The sequence below is a fragment of the Cydia amplana genome, chromosome Z (genome assembly GCF_948474715.1).
Source record: "Cydia amplana chromosome Z, ilCydAmpl1.1, whole genome shotgun sequence".
NCBI lineage: Eukaryota > Metazoa > Arthropoda > Insecta > Lepidoptera > Tortricidae > Cydia > Cydia amplana.
Genome location: NC_086096.1, coordinates 36,777,872 through 36,799,394, shown reverse-complemented (window position 1 = coordinate 36,799,394; position 21,523 = coordinate 36,777,872). Strand labels below are relative to the sequence as shown.

The following is a 21,523-nucleotide window of genomic DNA, read 5'->3' as shown; positions in this document are numbered from 1 at the left end:
CCTCACCTTCGGTTCGGGCCACAAACACCTGCGATCTGGAGCATCCACGAATTCACCTCCCTAGGTATGTAATGTATTATTTCAACGGGAACTTTTGTAATTTCCTATTCGTAAAACTATTACACCGTAACAGATACTTTTTGCACGTTGTTCCATGGGACACTATTGATTCTGACTATACCTTTGTAATGATTAACAGCGCGTATTTGACCTACTAATTCTTTACCAAGTAGGCTATTCTTTTCACAAATCGACTTCACATTGTCGATAGCCACTTGCAATCCACTCGTAACGGTAGCCGAGTCGAGAAACGTGTCGATTTGATTCTTGACACGCCTGTCGAAAGCCTATGACACGGTGCTATATATGCCGTTACCATCTCATCTACACTGTTAATTGACCAGTTTTGAACCTTATAGCAACGATATAAGATACATAAGTGGTCAGGTACGATTGTTGCTGCATTAAGATGAAATTTGGAGTACCGCAAGGAACTGTAATGGGGCTGAATTACTACATTATTTAATATTGCAAAAAATGAGTACCTACTATCATCAATAAATCTTAAGGGAAATTTGAAGAGTCCCACTAAATTAAAGTAAAATGTATTGTCCTATTTAAACTGCAAAAATAACATCGTCTCTCTTCAGGTGTCACAAGTGCACTGTTTACATTTATTATTTAAGTTTAATAAAGGTAAAAACTTCGTGAAATTTCGTGAAAAGTTTGAAGCGAGAATTTGTGGGGAAAACCCAAAGGGGCGGTTACGGTAAGAAGATCTTCTAGCCGAGGTTTGAACCCACGATTTTTGAGCACCACACAAATCTGAAAGGTTAGAAGTTATTATATAAAGGGGCCCACTGATTAACAGTCCGCCGGACGATATCGGCCTGTCGGTTGTTCGGAACTGTCAACTTTTTGTTCTAACTGACAGGCCGATACCGTCCGGCGGACTGTTAATCAGTGGGCCCCTTAAGTAAGTTATTGGGTGACGTATACGTAGAAAATTCACAAGAGGGCCGTCTAAAATTAGCTTTTACCTTCTGTAACTATGTCCAAGTGTGTTAAATGTCAATAAAGGCCACTAATTATGGCCAAGCCGTGGTAACACGGGCCAAGCAAACAGGTAAAATAAACTAAATAATTCATGAAGCCACCTGCCGTATTAGGAATTCCATTATACATTTCCCTATTACTAGCCCTGTTTTTGGGGAAATGGGTGTATACCACACCCATGCCATATTTGTATGGCATATTTACACACATTACTTATTACATTATTTTATTTTTCGCGTCTTGGTAGACATCGCAAAGTTAAGGGGATCCTTGGGTACTTAATTTTTTGCGAATAGTTATTTTCGATACAAATGCGAAAAAAAGGAAATTCGAAACGAGTGGCGATAAATGCGAGTTACCTATTCGCATGTGTATCGAACAACGTTTTACAGTACATATGGCACTTTAACGTTTCGACATACGCACGAAAAGTGCTATTTTACGCACTAGTGCGGAAAAGTAGCCCCCATATGTACTGTAAACATTTTTTTAGACTCAAATAAGTATAAGTTTTTGGCTATCTGTAAAATACTTCGATCGGCTAATCCCATTCCACTTTTTCTTTAATAAACAGATCGGCGTTTGGCTCTAGTCACACCATCAGCTATAGTAGCACGGTCGCATTTTTATCATTTATCACCATGGCTGTCACGTTCTAACAAGTATGTAAGTGCGAAAGTGACGGGCTTAGTGATAGTCGATAAAAATGGAACCGTGCTGAGGCTCAGCTGAGCCCGCTGAAGACAGAGCCTAAGATGGAGCTTTCTTTCACCGCGACCAAAATTGTCTATTACAAGGAACAAAACGTATATTTTTCTAGACGTGTTAAGAAAAAGTTACTAACTAGACGTAAACAATACTATAATGTACTAATTGCATAATTAGTGCGTTTAAAACACGCAGCTGCGTAAAACGACATATTGACTCCATTTGCATTTCCACGTCTGAAATACGACTTTATCACTATAATGTTAAGGTTGGAATTAAGTTACGTTTTAAGCAAAGGTGGTGAGGGTGGGTATGTTGTATTTATAATGCGTTTTATTAACAGTTAACACTTTTTAAGTGTTTTATTGGAGGAATATTTAGTACTATAGTTAAACTGTTTTACGGTGAAATTTTATTCCTATTATAGGATCGAAAAAGCTCGTGATTCTGAATAGTTATAACATAATAGTTATTTACGATACAAGTGCGAAGAACAGGAAATTCGTACGTGTACGTGTATAACTGTGTATCGTACAACGTTTTACAATACATATGGCCCTTTAAGTTTTCGACGTAATAGTTACATAATGAATGTGCTTATTATATTAGCACAGGGTGTCATAATTGAGCACCATTATGTACTGTAAAAATTAAAAAAAGTGTACTTAGTGCAAGACTAAATAAATGGGGTCGTACATAGGTGGATAAGTAAAAACATCCAAGTCAGGAACTTTCAAATCCGACCTAACAAAAACTCAGGAACAAACGTTTGCTCTCGTCACACACCCTTACCGGGATTTGAACCCGAACTTTGTATAAACATGGAACTACTATTCAGAACGACTTAAAAAAATCTGGTTACAGTACTTACAGTGGTCATGTTCAAAGGAAGATTAGTGTGTAACTTATTAATAATAGGTAGGTAACTATCATTGCAATTTGAACCATAACAGCTAAACAATAAGGTATGTATTTAATAATAGGTTTTACGTGAAATCTTCATCAATTTCGAGTATGTGAAAAACTTTCTTTAACTCATAGCAATTTCTATCTTTTTAGTAAGTCAATAAAGTTCGTACTTGAATACCTACTGCTATAGGGACTAATGGGAAAAATAAATACCTACTATTAATGTAATTTTCATCTTGTTATCTAAGCAGCAAGGTTGGTATTTAGTTTGATCTGATATTTGCGGCTTAGTTGTATTTAATAATTGTTGATATGTTTTTTTTTGCTGTATGTAAAGTCCATGTTGACGTGTAAAAGGGCCTATTTGCTGAATAAATGTTGATGTTTGATGTTTGGTATTTGAATAAGCAACTATGAGAAAAATCTTTAAATAAATTTCGAGCCTGAAAAAAATAAAAACTCATTGTAATTTGTACCTTATCAGCTAAGTAGTGAGGTTGATATTGGAATATATATACCTATATTATCCCCTGAAAAATCTTCGTCAATTTGAGTAAGCAACAAACAAAACTTGTCGTTGCAATTTGAATCCTCCAAGCTTAAAAATAAGGTTGAGTTTTGATTAGACCTAATTCCCTAACTCCACGGTGTGACGCTTCTTTCAGAATCGCGTGCTACACCAGTCATTCGAATCCATTTAGTACACATAATCTTTATGCCAATTTCTAAAGAACACTAACAATAAGAACTGGAACTCAGGTCCCCTAGACCAGTTCCCGACAATAAAAAAAACGTTGATGTCTGAGATTTGCTCGCAATGAAATTGCGGAGCTTTTGAAAGGACCCTCGGAAGAGGTTAGTTTTTGGGGTTCCGTGTCTGAATTGATGGCGCCATAATATCCCGTAGACAACATGCCAATCGCTAACGCTCCATAGTGAACGAAACGCAACTGTCACTGTCACACTAATATGGAAGAGTGATAGAGACACAAAGCGATTCGATGGAGAAGCGATAGCGATTGTCTACAGATTACGAAAATAAACTACATAGTTCGAATAGTAAAACATTAGTAATATTTTAAGCGACATGAATCTATTGAGGGCCCGGCCACATGTCCACGGTACGGTGCCGACCACCGTGTAACGGCGCGGTGCCGCCACCGTGAGACGGCACGGCGCCGTGCCGTCGCGCCGTGCACGGCACCGTACACGGCCCCGTCCGCGACACAACGCCGTGCCGTCGCACCGTGCACGGCACCGTACACGGTACCGTGCCACGGCACGACGCCGTGCCGTCTCACGGTGGCGGCACCGCGCCGTTACACGGTGGGCGGCGCCGTACCGTGGACATGTGGCCGGGCCCTGATTGGACATACGATAAAATAAATACTTATAAAAATAGTGTACGGTATCTTTGCTGCAAGCCCGACTCGCACTTGACCGTATTATTAAGAAGCCTGCACCCCATCTCAAATTGAATAGAAAATGGCGACGTATACGCGATTTCTGCATATTGTATTAAACATTGGTTAGGCACAGCATGCCTCTTTGAATGCGCCAGTACGTATAATCATACAGTCAATTTGGCACGGCGAAATTTTGTATTAAATCGAGCAACCAGAGTGAAATCGGGCATTATGTTTATTATAATAATATGAGATTGGCGTATAATGAGTTTTAGAATGAATAATTAGTCTATGGATGATTAGTTCGCGATTTGTTATGTTAATTGTTTTGTTTGGAAATTGGAGTGTTTGTGAATTTAATTGGGATTAAGAGGGTTTAATTATGATTTGAATTTTATCTGAATAATTTCGGGGATAAAGGGCCCCACAGATTACCAGTTCGCCGGACGATATCAGCTTGTACGTTAAACGCAATTGGTGACAGCTCCGAACAACTGACAGGCTGATATCGTCCGGCGGACTGGTAATTAGTGAGCCACTTAACATTTTATATAGCCTTTGCCATATTACGGATATTAGTACTAATTTATGTCACTGGAACCCTAGTGTAAATTTCATTCGATAGCGTGACGAGCGTTCGCGTTTGCGTTGTCTATTTTTGTATGGGATTTTGAACAGCGCGCCAAGCGGGACGTTTTGGAAACTGAAAATTTCATACAAAATTACACTTGTGGTATCGGTGGAACTTATTATTATAGTTAGTCATAATTGTTAGTCATAATTTTATTCTTAAAAATTGAATGACATGTAAAATAAAAATCTGTATACTTATGTGTAGGTATTCTTGTTCATTGGGTAACAAATGGTAACATACTTTAAAGTTAAGTCACATTTCATGTTCCACCCAAAACGGATGTTCGTCAAGTAAGTGATATCAACACAGTTGTTAGAGACACTAGTTATAACTAGTTTTTCCGCGTTTACCCCCACTTCGAGTTAACCCCCTCACCCCAATGGCGAACTTTTAAGTGGGAAGTCTATGCAAACTGGGTGCAAGTTTGCATTTTGAAATTTCCTGTGCAAATAAATACATTTGAGATGAAAACGGGACACTTTATTTACCTTATACACGGGTTGTTTTCACCTTCTTTAGGGTTCCGTAGTCAACTAGGAACAACATACTCTTGGCCGGTTTTTATTATTTTAATGGTCATTTTGGTTAGCCCGCAGATCATTTTAGTTACAGATGTAGTGCATAATTATTTTCCATCGTATTTTCTCGGAAACTTTCGTATTTGTCACGCTACTTCAATCAACCTCAGTACTTTTTGTACCGAGACTGACTGAAATAGCAAGACACGTTCTCACGTTTCCGTAAAAATACGAAGGAAAACAATTATGCACTACATCTGTAGTCAGCGCTGTTGCGCCAACGTTGCGTCGAGCAGCGGCCATAGAGTTGACTAGACGCCGACGCTCAGGAGATGCTAGTGTGTGGCGGCCTTTAACCCCATTGTTTACAAAGTTAGGCCCAGTAAGCTCACGGCGGCTGGCCGCGCGGCATTCGGCTAATTAGGACATGTAGCATAAAATTAATGAGCGATACGAGCTAATTAACGTGGGAAACGCTGTTTGATATTATTGTTGTTTTAGCAAACGTGCGGTTAATCTAGTATCCCAATGTGTATATAGACCAATCAAATAACCTAGATGTTTTCGAAGAATTAATTCCTAGCAAGCTGGAAATCGTTGTAATACATTCATTTGGTCCTAAATGCGTGTTATCCGATTTTGCTCCATCCCAGCCCAGGTGTGTATACATTTTGGGAGCCATGAGAGATAAATGTATGTATACGTGAAGAGGTAACAGACAGACAAACAGACAGAATTACTATCGCATTTTTAATATGTACAAGTAACCTGCAATAACATGTTATACAACGAAGGCTGCAAAAATATCTGAAACGATCTTATTTGTACGACGACAGACAGTGGAGTCTTAGTAATAGATTCCCGTTTTTACCCTATGGGTACGGAGCCCTAAAAATGAAATTTTTGAAAAGCTCTTTATATCGCCAATCGTATTAGAAGGTACTTTATAGTCACCATGGTTTCCTACTTTCCAATAGGGGGAGCGTCTATCTTTATCTATGGTATAATCTATGACATGTGGTCGCGGTAACCATGCATCGTCGTTGGCAGCTTGCCACCCGTGTTGTGTTTTCGGTTTTTTAACTAAAAAAGGTTTAATAGAAATTGATCGAAAATCAAAACTATACAAATCCATAAAGAAGTGAGTTTAGTCAATGACAAAGTGAGGTTAAGTCATCATTAATATCAACCTTATATGAAAATATGTTGTTAATAATGACACTATATACCTCATTCAAGTTGAAGCAAAGTTAGCTAGAGTTAGACCAAGGTCAGTCTGCAACGATTTTGATAGCATACGCAGTGCAAGTGTTATTTACACGTCGTTGCATACTTTTCTTGGCCTAACTCTAAACGGATTCTAGCCTTTTTAGGGTTCCGTAGCCAAATGGCAAAAAACGGAACCCTTATAGATTCGTCATGTCTGTCTGTGTGTCCGTCTGTCTGTCCGTCCGTATGTCACAGCCACTTTTCTCCGAAACTATAAGAACTATACTGTTGAAACTTGGTAAGTAGATGTATTCTGTGAACCGCATTAAGATTTTCACACAAAAATAGAAAAAAAAACAATAATTTTTTGGGGGCCCCCATACTTCGAACTGAAACTCAAAATTTTTTTTTTCATCAAACCCATACGTGTGGGGTATCTATGGATAGGTCTTCAAAAATGATATTGAGGTTTCTAATATCATTTTTTTCTAAACTGAATAGTTTGCGCGAGAGACACTTCCAAAGTGGTAAAATGTGTCCCCCCCCCCCCCTGTAACTTCTAAAATAAGAGAATGATAAAACTAAAAAAAATATATGATGTACATTACCATGTAAACTTCCACCGAAAATTGGTTTGAACGAGATCTAGTAAGTAGTTTTTTTTATACGTCATAAATCGCCTAAATACGGAACCCTTCATGGGCGAGTCCGACTCGCACTTGGCCGCTTTTTTTTACATATGGTTCGCGCTGGGCAATACGAGATTTCTCGAAGTTTTATCGATGCTATATTAAAAACTGGGGGGCCATGAGCATTCCCAAATTTATTTCCCTAATAATAATATCGGTTAATAATAAAGGAGGCTGATTTATTTTTAAAATTCTCCAGAAAAAACCGGCAGATGTCAAAGATATAGCACCCTCTTTAAATTAAGCCATTGTTGTGACGATCGCGCTAGCATCCGAATTGGAGTAGGCCGAACAATTGTTGTACAAGTCGAAGAAGGTTTATTGTTAACCTTATAATTCAGGATAAGGAAGTGTGCGAAATTGTCCCTTACCAAAATTACAAGCTAAAATACACCCTGTCACTAACGCGCAGTGTCGGCTTTTGAATGAGCGCGCGCGAACGTTCCTGATCTATTTTTTTTAATGCCTTGTATGACTTGATTTATATTTACGTGGGAAACTGAGACTGAGGGGTGGCTGATTACTTATTGATATTTATAAGTTCGGCCGGGTCGGGTGTCTTGGCTGTTTGAATTATTTCCTATCGTGGTCTTGCAATAATTTAAAAAGCTAAGCGGTTTTTTTAATACAGTTCGCTGGGCGTTGGCGCGCTGACCTTTCGGCCAGGTATTATATGAAGGCTGGACATTGTAGAATGTATAACTTATTTACTCGTAGTTTACCGCACCTATGTATGACTTTTAAAAGTATAATTATATTAATTTATATGATTTTTAAAAGGCTCGGTATAAATTTGCCGTAAATTTACCGCAACGCTGGTTTTTGGTCAGACACTTGTATTTAAAGCTGGTCAACCAAATCTTGACAGTAAAAAAAGGCGCGAAATTCAAATTTTATATGGGACGATATCCCTTCGCGCCTACATTATTCAAATTTGCCGCCTTTTTCTACTGTCAAGATCTGGTTGACACAGTATATGTTGCGAAAGAGTAAAACGCTCGTAAACAGAAATACGCCACAAGTTTTTAATTAATTAATTTTTGAGACTAAAACAATTATCAATTACATAGGTTTTTAAAGTAAATAAGGTACTGTTTACTTGTCTAATAACGTTAATGTCTAATTAAGTATAGAAAATGGTCCAAAATAGCGTTAGGACGAAAAAATGGAAATTAATCTGTCAGCTCAAATCAAATTGTTGTTGGCCACGCGTCGGTAATAAAATAAAAATTCTAAAATGTAATAAAAAAGTCATCAAACCTCAGCATTTACACATATTTAAGATGTTATAATTTTATTATTGTTATAACGCCATAAAACTTTACGACTTCATGATGCCAAAAGCAAACTGAGTTACAGTAACTCAATAATATAACAGTAAAATATTTAACTACCGTTTTTTAGTCCACAACCGCGATCGAAACGCAATGTTTTTTCCCGAAACTCCCCTTAAGATCGATATATTGTTGGCTGTATGCCCCTGTTACTAAGTCATTTATTACGCAAAAGAAAAAGTTTGTCTATTGTCGTTTTTGAAATAAGAACTCGTTCCGACGTGGTGCGATTTTTCAACTTTTTTTTTTGAAAAAGGGTTGACCGGTATTTGTTATTGTGTCGAAAATAGGAATTGTTATTTGTTATTTCACAAATATTGACTGCGCGAATGGAAGAGCGTGAACTGGTTCAAAACAATCCGGATCGGTCTGTTAGTGCTTTTCCAGGTTTTGTTTGCGGGGCAGAGGTAATTCATTTAGGCTGTTTGAATTTCGAATGTCCTGGATAAAAATAACAGCCATTATGTGGCTACTAGGAAAGAAGCAATCAGATATTTCTTTCATAAGGTTAACACGAGTAACGTTGGCAATCTGGCAACTTCAATGTTTAAGGGGCCCGCTGGTTAACAGTCCGCCGGACGGTATCGGCCTGTCAGTTAGAACAAAAAGTTGACAGCCGAACAACTGACAGGTCGATACCGTCCGGCGGACTGTTAATCAGTGGGCCCCTTTAAGCTTGGTAAAATTGTATTTTTGAGTACTTACCCAACTATGGTCAAAAAATAACTGTGTTTTTCATTCAGGTGTGTCTTTTACTGTATTTTTGATAGTTCTAATTCTAAGGCAAGGTAATATGTTTTAGGGATGTAACGATACATGATTTTGCCGATACGATACCGATACCTATATTTAAAGTAAATAATCGGCGATACCGATACCGATACCGATATCGATAGCCTGGTAGTTAGTTAATAAATCAAATAAATTAAGAATTATATCCTTTATATGCATAAAACATACTTATGTTTAGTAGCTACACTCGATTTTAAGAAGTGTGAACAACTGAAAAATAAAATAAAGAAAAATATATTCCTATTAGCAAAATAGCGCGATTATAGCAGCTTCACTGTTACGTTGAGTAAGTAATTATCGTAGTAAAACTTACGTAAATTTTGACACATCAAGTTAAAATTGAGGTGAATAATATTCTTGCCCAATAAAATACCTTACTGTGGGTTGTTTAAATGTTGTTATGATATCGGGTGTATTAAAATCGGCGATGCCGATATATCGGCCTGCCGATTATATCGGCCGATATATCGTATCGGTATCGGTATCGTTACATCCCTATATAGTATATTTAATGGAAGAAAAAACTCCGAGTACCTACACCAAAAGGAAAATTGGTATTGATACTTAATTTTCTTTTAAACTTCAGTATTGGACTATAGTTGTGAGGTTTTACCTCAAAAATATATCCCATAAGTTCTTAATTCGCTGGTATAGGAGCTATGGGACATATTATTGAGATGATTTGCGCACCCATATTTTTACACTTGAATGTAACTAAACCAATTATACACGATTACCACTGAACTGTAAGAAATTATATTACATTCCCAACCGTAAGTCCCCCGAAGACTTAATCCAAAACAAATAACTCTGGGAACCAGGGTCCCATGAGCTTACGGTCAGAGGTTAAGGGGACCGTGCACAGTTGCTATCAGAGTATATCGGGGCGGCAAAGGTGCTCACAAATATCTAAACACGCCTCTATTGCCAAGGCGCTAGGGTGCGATTTCAGAATTTTCCGATATTTTGAGCACCTCGGCCGCTCCGATATGTCTGATGGCGAATGGCGATAGCTGACCAAACATGAGTCTTGTTGCAATGACTTAAGGTTGAGCGAAAGGCAGTTAAATGTGGCGATGTTTACGATGACCATGGTACTGACACGGGCTTGTTAGCTTGTATGGCTGAGGTATGGGCGTAAAGTGACAGTAGAAGAAATATGGTCAATTATTTAAAATTATACACAACTTCTTTTAAACTTTTAGTTCTGTCAAGTTATGTGCACGTTGTATAAAATACCTAGTAGATAATAATTATATTCTTAGTGAATTTGGGCAAACTAGTAAAAAGTATTTCTTTGAAAATATTTTATTTCCGCAAGAGGATTAAAAATTTGCATTTAAATAGTTGGTTCTAACTTTAGCTGCTACCATCCGTGACTTCATACATAAATTGAAAGTCTGTGTGTTTTTTTAAACGTTTGTTCCAAAGACAATTTATTTTTTTGCGCGCCAACCCCCAAGTAATCTTCTAATCAAAAGCGCGCTCCGTTTTTGAATATTAAACAAATAAATTACAAGACTACAACATTATGTATGCGTGTGGCGAAATATGGAACTAGCTTCATTCCTTAACAATTTTAAAGAGGTTGTAAGCTGCAGCGCCTTATACAGCCGCATCATGTTTATTTGTCTTGTATTTAAACTTTTATTCTTGACAAATTGACGTTTGCGGTTCGAAAAGGCGCTATATCTTACAACCACGTTGAAATTGTTATGGGATAAAGTTCGTTCCATATTTTGCCACTCGCATGAATAATTTTGTAGTATTATTAAAAGAAATAAAATTTCAATGACAATGAGATTTTACGATTTGCTTGACGCAAGGAAGTGTCATCATGAAGTGAATGTTCTTGTTTTGAATGTGGCACGATTTGTTTTTATTTTTTTATGGAGTGACAGTTGTCTAATTGTTTATTTGTAGGGAGTGTCTGAGTTACTACAGTGTGTAAATTCAATACGGGCGAATATTTAAACGGTGGTTAGCATAGGACCTAAAAAGTATATTGAGATACATTTTACTTAGAAATGCAATGAAAATTTTAACCATACAAAATAATTCGGCCCGCAATGTAATACACTACACGTTACGGGATACGAGCTTTTTAAAGTAACTGTCAACGTTTGTTAGCAGTTACAATAAAAAGCTCGTATCGCGTAATGTCATGTCATCTTCTGTTTCTTAATGTTTGCAGTACATTGCTGCTTGGTACATGTGAAAAAAATTCATTACGGAGTCATATTAAGTGTAACTTTAAAAAACTTCTTAATTAATGATTAGACGGGTAAATTCTTATATCTAGTTTAATTTATTGCCCGTATTGGACTTACTGTATACTTTCAATTTTTATTTGCGGTTTAAGTGTGTGCTGTGCTCATTTTGTCTATTGAAATAAAAATTTATTAACACTTCAACAGATACTTAGGTATAGAATATAACTATGTTAAATTAAACCGATATTCATTTTGTTATTTGATAAATTGTGTTTGTCACCCGATTCTATATGAGTTAGTTAGTTCTAATTATATTTTACCATTTAGGCACATGGAATTTCCACGGTATTTCCAGACCGGTACGACCCTCAAACCTTCAAGAAAAGCTGGTGTCGCGGTGTCCATGGGCGTCGGCAATGGCTTAACATTAGGCAATACCTATATAGGAGGCATATTAATGATAAAATGGAAGAACTGTGTGAAACCTATGTGATAAAAAATCTTGTTTCAAAATGAATCACCTACAAATCCTACGATGCGGTGCATTTTTTTTTTGCGCTGATTCTATCCCTAAAAATATTATAAGAGTATGGCGGTGAACTTTTCGCTTCGAACCATAATCTTTCAAACAAAGGCCATTGTCTCTATTATCGCAAACCCGCTAGCTCGAGCGTTAGCACGTGCCAGTACAACATTCATATTGAAAAACAACCGGTATCGTCATAGTATTAAGGTTCAAATTTAATGTCACTGATATTCTAGATATTACGTTTTGGTAGTGTAGGACCATAGACCGCCCCGAAGCGATACGGCACTCATATTATTTTGATACTTAGTGTGGTGTTAAAAATGAAACGTCGTTATCTAATCTAATCTAATACCTTTAATAGGTATGTACTTTTTACTTGTGAGAAAAATATTGTACAGTTAGTCATGTTATCTAACAAGCGTTATAATTACGATCCTATATCGATTTTATATTATTATTATTGGACCTTATGCAGACCATATAAAGCTAACATCCGCATAGAAAAACATCCTTTGCGAAATTGCTAAACGCGACTATAAAAAACCTAATGAGTCTCAGACCCACTAGACTGTAAAGCAGAATTCTCACAATAAAAAACCTACTTTCAAATGTGCAAAAAAATCAACACGGTTCGTTGACTGCAAAGGGTGCCTTATTAAAATCCATCGCGGTCCTTTTCGCGCTCGCGTGTTTTGCGCATCTCCCGTCTCTTTCCCACTAATTAAGGGCCCCGGTGACCCGTGAAGGTAAGAACTCGTGAGAAGGCATGATCCTTTGTTTTACTTTTTAAGTGCATTAAAGGGCTCTTGTATTGGTTGCGGTTGATAGGTTGACTTTTGCGATGTGTTTTGTATGATCGGTTTAACAATGACTCTTGTGAGTCTTTTGTTTTGGCGATCTATAACAGTGTAATAATGAATTTTAAAAAAACAACCCTTGTAATGTATACTATCATCTATATATATAAATGTACGTGTATTATATACGTACATGTGTATTTTATTGAAGTATTCTAATAGTAGTTTATGCAACAGTGATATAATAAGGGTTCTTAAAATTCAAGGGTCGAAGTTACAAAACGAGACGTAGTCGAGTTTTGTAAAAAAAGACCCGAGAATTTTAAGAACCAATTATGAGCTGTTGCATACATTACTTTTTCTATGACAGCTGCAGCAAAAAAAAAAAAAAAAAAAAAAAAAAAAAAAAAAAAAAAAAAAAGTTATTATTAAAAAAAAGTTATTATTAAAAAAAAAGTTATTGTTAAAAAAAAAGAGTTATTATTTAAAAAAAATTGAGTTATTATTTAAAAAAAAAAGTTATTATTAAAAAAAAAAAGAGTTATTATTGTAAATGAAAACATACCTCTTTCAATCAAGATGATCGGAACTTGTATCTTTAAAAAAAATAAAGCAGTTGTATTATACTCATAAGATGACTGCTAGCAGTCATCTTATGAGCCTATAGACAAAGCATTCAAATGACATTGCTTTAGATATCACTGTCAGTCATTTAATTGACACATTTAAGTGCTGGAGTAGAAAAAAACTATAGGGTGCTCGGACAGTGGATCGATATTACTAGAGCGCAATTTTTGGTTTAAGTACTTAGATCTTTTTTTTTCGTTTTAATTTACGTTTCGTTTATTTTATTTCTAGTTTTTTTTGTTGTTTATTGTCCAGTTAATTTACTTGTAATTATCTTAGGTTTCGTAGGTTTGATTGAATAATAGAATTCTTTATTTAATAAAGAACAGTGAAAGAATTTAATTTTAATACCATTTCATACCTAGTCACTGTCACATAATTAAAGTCCGTCAACCAAATCTTGTCAGTAGTAAAAGGCGGCAAATTTGAAAAATCGCGGGTTAGCAACACTGTGTTCGAATAATTCCAAAATGCGTGTCATCTGTGTTTTATCTGTGGAATGTGTATCGTGAACGACAGCCGTCACCTTATTTGTTTTCATTTGGTTTTCATTCTGAATCGTTTCTGTTTCAAGAGATATTTCTGCTGTCACCATTAAATACCAATACATTAAATAAGAATAAGCAAAGCTAAGGGGCCTACAATGTACAATCATGCTCGTTGATGGTAAACATTACTAAAAATTGAGGTTATGACAAGTACATACTGGAAGAACTCTTTCGAACTTTTAAGATTATGTTCAGTTTTTTTGTTTTAGGGTTAAAAGGCATAAATAAAATTAAAACGTATGCCTAAATCTATCCAACAAGACCATAAATTGTGTCCTGGAAACCGTCCATAGGCCCACATGTCTAATATTTTCAGCAATCAGTTGTGACTATTTACAAAGATGCAATAGAATACTACAGAGTATTATGCTTGGTTGAAGTGACCCGGTAACATTGGTAACTTCATTATATTTTTTCAATTAATGACCTGAATTATAGTGTAAGCTAAAGTGACCCTTATCTTATTTACCTTTAAATTAAATAAACACCCAAATATCAGTTGTTTTATTTTTAATATGTAATCCTATTGTACAATATATACCAATCAAAAAAATTACACAGGTATGTCATATTCATCCAGAAGAGTACACTAATTTACATTAACAAGTGGCATATTATATTGTAAATAACAAATATATGCACTATCTAATTATCTGCATTTTGATATGATTTTATTTTAGTAAACATAGAAGACATAGATAGGGAACAAAGAGAATATAAGCACTACCATAGGGAGTTGTTTTTGATATCTTCAAATTTGTTCATCATTTTGATTAACATTGTTTTAACATCGCTTTTAAATTGTCCGTCCATGTTTCAAATTTTTTCAATAAACCGCGAGTGACAATTTGAATTGACGTACGCAGGGCGCGCTCAGCGGAAAAAAAAATCTTTTGGTTCGATGTACATTGCTGCTATTCTTAGCGCAATACTGCTCTTTGAGTGTTGCCCTACTTTAGTTTGCTTTACATTGCTACTGACAAGATTTGGTTGACGGACTATAGTAATAGTAATTCACTGTGTCAAGGTATGAAATGGTACTGAAATTAAATTCCTTGGCCGTGTTTATTTAATGTATTTTTTTCGTCATTATCTCTATGACAAACAAAATAAATAATAGTATTTTATGCAACCGTTGTTTAAGAGAGGTCAAAAAAGGCGAGTGGCGTGAGTAACAATTTGAGGCGAAGCTGAAAATTGTTAATAAAGACGCCACGAGTATTTTTTGACTCAGTTAAATAACGTTGCATACAATATTTTTTCTACGACCAAGCACTTACTTTGATATAAAATTGTAAATTTAACATATATTTTTAATTCAAGAAGTAGCAAAAATGGAGGGTACGGGCGGAAAAAGAATGAATGAATGAATGAAATTAAAAACAAAAACATGTCTATGGTTCACTTATTTGTCAGAGATGACATTTAAAATAAGGTTGGCAACAATGTATTTCATTCAATATTTTTTGAGTGTCATTTACACGAAGTATCGAAAAAGTGCCAAAAAGATACTGCGTGTATGCACAAATGCTTTTTTGCGGAATAGACTAAAGACTTGTCTTGACAACTATAAGGTAGGGTTTTAAAGATGTGTGCACGACCCTTTAAATGACAAATAAAAGTACGGGAGTAGAAAAAAATAATTACGTAGCTCCAAAGTAATCAATTTAAAGCAAAACAAAATCATGCAAAAAAAAATCGCTGTGCAAAATCGCCAAGCTGTAAGTAAAAAAATCGCTTTGCTTGTCAAAAGTTGATATTATAGGTTCTATTACCTTAATGGAAAATATCAAACACACAAACATGTCGAATTGTATAGGCAAAGTTAATTAAATATATGTATAAGACATTTATACATTATGTTCTCATTCTTATTATTAAATAGGTATGCATGTATGACAACTGGCGTTTTCCTGGTTAAAACGTAACAATTACGCCATTTTTAAACATTTTCACCGTACATTAAAAAATATGTATATTAATTATTATATTTTTATGTTTGTCAATAAATAAATACACATATAAATAAACATCAGATACATAATAACATTTGTATAATAATAAAATAACTAGAAAAAAAAAGACAAAACCTATATTTGGACTTGCCTGACCGCTGTCACAGGAACAAAACGATAATGAAACCATAATAAGTAAATAATTATAATACATTATATATAAACATCTAGTAAACTCTCTAAAATAATAGATGGCGCTGTACTTAAAATTCCATACTTCGTTTGGGTAAATGGGTACTCACGTCTGAATGTCAACGGTTTATTAGATTTATGAAAATTTCCGGTTAAACATCAAAATAGCGAAGGCGTCTTGAGTTTTTTTTTGTTTTCTGCTCATTAATGTTGCATTAAGTGTAATGTTGATAGGTTATTATGCAGTAAACTAATGTGGAAATTTACCACAGAATTTCAGGCGGTCTAGCATGACTTGCATTCTCGCGCTAGATGTATTCTATGGAGTCGCGCGCGAGAACGTAACTCATGCTAGACCGCCAGGTCCATTTAAGATCTGTGTGTAACTAACCTATTACAAGTTTGCCCGATGTACGCTCGAAATATATTACAATATGTCTTATCAAGTTATCATATACCAATATTCAGTGAACATAATTATGAATATTAAAGCCGAAGTCTGGACTCCGATGGTTACAGAGATAAGGAAACATATGCTTATGACAAACACTTTTTAAGGTTCCGTACCCAAAGGGTAAAAACGGGACCCTATTACTAATGACTGCTGCTGCTGCGCTGTCCTTCTGTCTGTCTGTCTGTCTGTCCGTCTGTCTGCCTGTCACCAGGCTGTAGTAACTCATGAACCGTGATAGCTAAAATAAATTTTCAGAGATGATGATTAAATGATAAACTCGAGACAGCGTAAGGCGATCACGTGACCGTAAGGCGATCACGTGACCGTAAGGTTTAGATGGCCACTCATTTAGACTGCATTTAAATCAATAAAGAAAAACTCAATGACATAATTCAATAAAGCTACATCTTGATGAAATCGCTAATGAAAGTGAACTCTAGTACTGGTGAATAAAACTCAAAATATCATAACCAAATATATTTAGATGCGAGGTCTGCAAGGTAACTTTACAATTTCTATTCGAATTTTAAATAATTAACGCTACAAATTTGAATTTCGAATTTTGAACAAGCTCACCAGCAACCAGCGACCAGCAATTTCGGAACTAAAGTTTTTCAATAGAAAGGAGGATGGATCAATTATACATAGCACTGCAGACTTTTTGGGCTAGTCATTGAGTTTTCACTTCTGTCGGCACTCTCGGAGTGCAACCCGTTGTTTTTTTTCTTTCTTCATAAGTGCTTGTTGCTAGGCCTACATGAATAAAGTATATTTAGACTATTTTAATAGCGCACGCGCACCTATCTACGTATACCTACCTACTTTTTTATGTTGACTTATAAATTATCCTACAGATTACAGATATCACCCGGTCCGTAAAAAAATATTGACATCTGCCATAAAAATATAAGTTAGTAGTACAGCTAGTACAGTCACCTGCAATAATATGTTACTCTTCGAAGGCCGCAAAAATATGTGACACGCTCTTAGGGCTCTAAAATAAGATTGTGTCAGATATTTTTGCAGCCTTCGTTGTGTAACATATTATTGCAGGTTGTATAGAATATATTGCTAAAATTAGATTTTAGCCGTAGTAGTTAGGGTAAAAAGTGAAAAAAGGACATATTTATCTAGGTATTTATGTTACCAATAAAATGGACGCGAGTCAAAGGTCCTCAAACTTTTCGGTGATTAGGAGAAAAATATTCCTTCGCGTTAATCCATTGAAGCAATTTAAAAATGTGTATATCTCTACTTGATGTACCTACGATTTCGTAAATAATAAATAATCTAATACCTTTAAATGAGCAATTATTGTTTATTTATTTATTTAATTATTTATATATATATATTTCGGGGATCTCGGAAACGGCTCTAACGATTTCGATGAAATTTGGTATATAGGGGTTTTCGGGGGCGAAAAATCGATCTAGCTAGGTCTTATCTCCGGGAAAACGCGCATTTCCGAGTTATTATGTGTTTTCCGAGCGAAGCTCGGTCACCCAGATATTATTTATTAAAGGTCGTTCATCGTTCATACGAGTATATTTAAATAGTTATTTGTACAACAAGAGATCAAAGTTTGATATTTCTTCGAGTGCTTATTTTGAGTCCCGTGCAAGCGAAAGATTCTATAATAGATTCACGAGCGTAGCGAGTGAATCTAATTTAGAATCTTGAGCGTAGTAAGGGACTCAAAAGCGCACGAGATGTAAATAACTTTGATTTCGTGTAGTACACAACATTTTTCACCTCAGCAGTGAGAACATATTAGAGAACCCGACAAATGTATTCCTTCTTCATTACTTACCTCTATTCACTCATGTTTTCTTAAGATATACCAACAATTAAATTTTCACCTCAGCAGCTCGAACAAGGGTACTTTGCTACTTAAAAACAGTGAGCAAAATCGCATTTTGCTCACTGAGTGAGCAAAATCGCATTTTGCTTATTTTGTCCCACTCGGTGAGCAAAATGCGATTTTGCTCACTGTTTTTAAGTAGCAAAGTACCCTTGTTCGAGCTGCTGAGGTGAAAACGTAGATAACGTAGTACTATTGAAATTAATGTAATGATTTTAATGTACTGTTACTGAATGACATATATGTACAAAATTATTTTTTCGCATATCCTTACACATATAACCTCAGAATAATCAATTTTAGCATTTTTTTTTTTTTTTTTTGAATAAAGATCAATTTATTTCAGCAAATAGGTTACAGATATACCAGGGGTCTCCGCACTAGGCAATGCCTGTATCGCGGGGAACCAAATTACAATTAAATATCGGAGCTGTTACATGTAAGTACCTTAGAGTATATTTTATAACCAGGGGTCGGACAAAAAGAGCCGATGACGTAAAAATGACGTAATCTTGCACACAGGATGATGTTTGAGTTTGTATTTAAACTTCCGTGTGACATGTAGTAACAAAGTAGTATTAATGAAGTAACAAAATAATCGCAAATAAATCCATGGAATTAATAATACAGGTGGTAGGGTGATGTAGTGAATAAAATAAATTTCTTCGTTGGTATATCTTGATTACAGCAAGAGCAGTATACGTGTTTGTCACGTACCTCCAAAAACGGAAAATTGCCACAATATTCGAGTACAGATGACATTTTAGAGCGTTTTCTTATACATTAGTAAATATACATTTTAGCTAAATATAATCGTGAAGATACAATAGCTAAACAATAACGAAGTCAATTTATTGTTCATCTGATTGACAATGTGTCAGTCAAAAACGTACTTACTCATTTCAAGTGGCGATATCGTTTAATAAAGAGGTTGATAAATGATAAGTGATAATTGTTTATGAAAATCAAAAATACTATTTGAAATCATCCTATAAGTGGTTTGACGTCATCCGCACTTTTTGTCCGACCCCTGTTTATAACTATATTTGCATGTGAAAAGCAAATAAATGATCTGATTCTGATTCTGACTCGAGAAATGCTGTTCATTTGTAGGTTTTCGCATACAAAAAAATAAATAAAAAATAAAAAAAACATTACAAGACTACTAGTACTAATTAATTCAATCCCAAATGTTGGAATACCCTCAATAACTGAACACGTGGTAAACTTAGTATAATCTTTATAAATAAAACCACACACGAAAACCCCCTCTAGACCATTCAAAAAATTAATTTATCACATTATTATGCGTCAATTTTACATTAGAATGCTTTAAGATGATTTAAGATTCAATTTAATCTCAAGCGACGATTAAAGCAATGGTTTCCTATTTTGAACAAGAATTTTAATTGTAATTTAAATTAAGTGACTTACCTACCTACTTTTTAGGGTTCCGTAGCCAAATGGCAAAAAACGGAACCCTTATAGATTCGTCATGTCTGTCTGTCTGTCTGTCTGTCCGTCTGTCCGTCTGTCTGTCCGTCCGTATGTTACAGCCACTTTTCTCCGAAACTATAAGAACTATACTGTTAAAACTTGGTAAGTAGATGTATTCTGTGAACCGCATTAAGATTTTCACACAAAAATAGAAAAAAAACAATAAATTTTTGGGGTTCCCCATACTTCGAACTGAAACTCAAAATTTTTTTTTCATCAAACCCATACGTGTGGGGTATCTATGGATAGGTCTTCAAAAATGATATTGAGGTTTCTAATATCATTTTTTTCTAAACTGAATAGTTTGCGCGAGAGACACTTCCAAAGTGGTAAAATGTGTGTCCCCCCCCCCCCCCTGTAACTTTTAAAATAAGAGAATGATAAAACTAAAAAAATATATGATGTACATTACCATGTAAACTTCCACCGAAAATTGGTTTGAACGAGATCTAGCAAGTAGTTTTTTTTTTAATACGTCATAAATCGCCTAAATACGGAACCCTTCATGGGCGAGTCCGACTCGCACTTGGCCGCTTTTTAATTTTTAATGCGTACCTACGAAAGTAAATAACTGTTAAATACTCACGAAATTTTCAAAGCTAATTTAAAAAAAAATCTTAACGATAACGTCTGTCTCTTTATATCACTTTGTAAGTGCAAGACAACCGCCAACTATTCAAAAGTCGCATTATAAAAACCGGCCAAGTGCGAGTCGGACACGCGCACGGAGGGTTCCGCACCATCAACAAAATAGAGCAAAACAAGCAAAAAAACGGTCACCCATCCAAGTACTGACCCCGCCCGACGTTGCTTAACTTCGCTGAAAAATCACGTTTGTTGTATGGGAGCCCCACTTAAATCTTTATTTTATTCTGTTTTTAGTATTTGTTGTTATAGCGGCAACAGAAATACATCATCTGTGAAAATTTCAACTGTCTAGCTATCACGGTTCGTGAGATACAGCCTGGTGACAGACGGACGGACTGACGGACGGACGGACGTACGGACGGACGGACGGACGGACGGACAGCGGAGTCTTAGTAATAGGGTCCCGTTTTTACCCTTTGGGTACGGAACCCTAAAAACCACAGTATTCACTAAAATAAAACTTACCAAAAACTCGCACTTTCCACAATAACAATCCTCATATAAACACACACGCAACATTCGAAACTGGCCGCACGTTGAAATTAAAAGTAAAAATTAAAAAGTTGTCCGCGCATGCGTACCGTGCTTACGCGCGCAATGCCCGCGCTCGAATAATTCAAATACAGAACAAAACTTACCTGGCTGCCTGTTGTATTGCTTATTTTACGCAATAGAGTCGAACGCTATAAAGACCAGTGTTAGAGTGGCCTTTAGATCTTAAACAAGTCTTCATGATAATAGCACGTGTTTGTACTGGTTACGTTCGTGTTCGACTCAGTATACGATTGGAACTATAACCGAGGATGTGACATGCCACATGTTCTCTTATCCCACTTACGCTTTTATATTTTGTATAGGTGTGAGGGAGAATGAAGTAGGTATTGTGAAGGTGGAACGGTCACGATGTTTTTTTTGTCTCTTGTGCGGATTTTTGATATGAGATACTA

General features: G+C 35.7%; 1 protein-coding gene across 1 annotated transcript in view; it reads right to left on the bottom strand.

Moving 5' to 3' along the window:
- Positions 1 to 21,210, bottom strand: part of LOC134661244 (uncharacterized) — a 104,635-nt gene extending 83,425 nt beyond the window's left edge. Inside the window, exon 1 of the mRNA XM_063517231.1 lies at positions 21,042 to 21,210. The gene's annotated coding sequence lies outside the window, so the exon portion shown is untranslated. The remainder of the gene's footprint in view (positions 1 to 21,041) is intronic.
- Between the last annotated feature and the right edge of the window lie 313 nt (positions 21,211 to 21,523).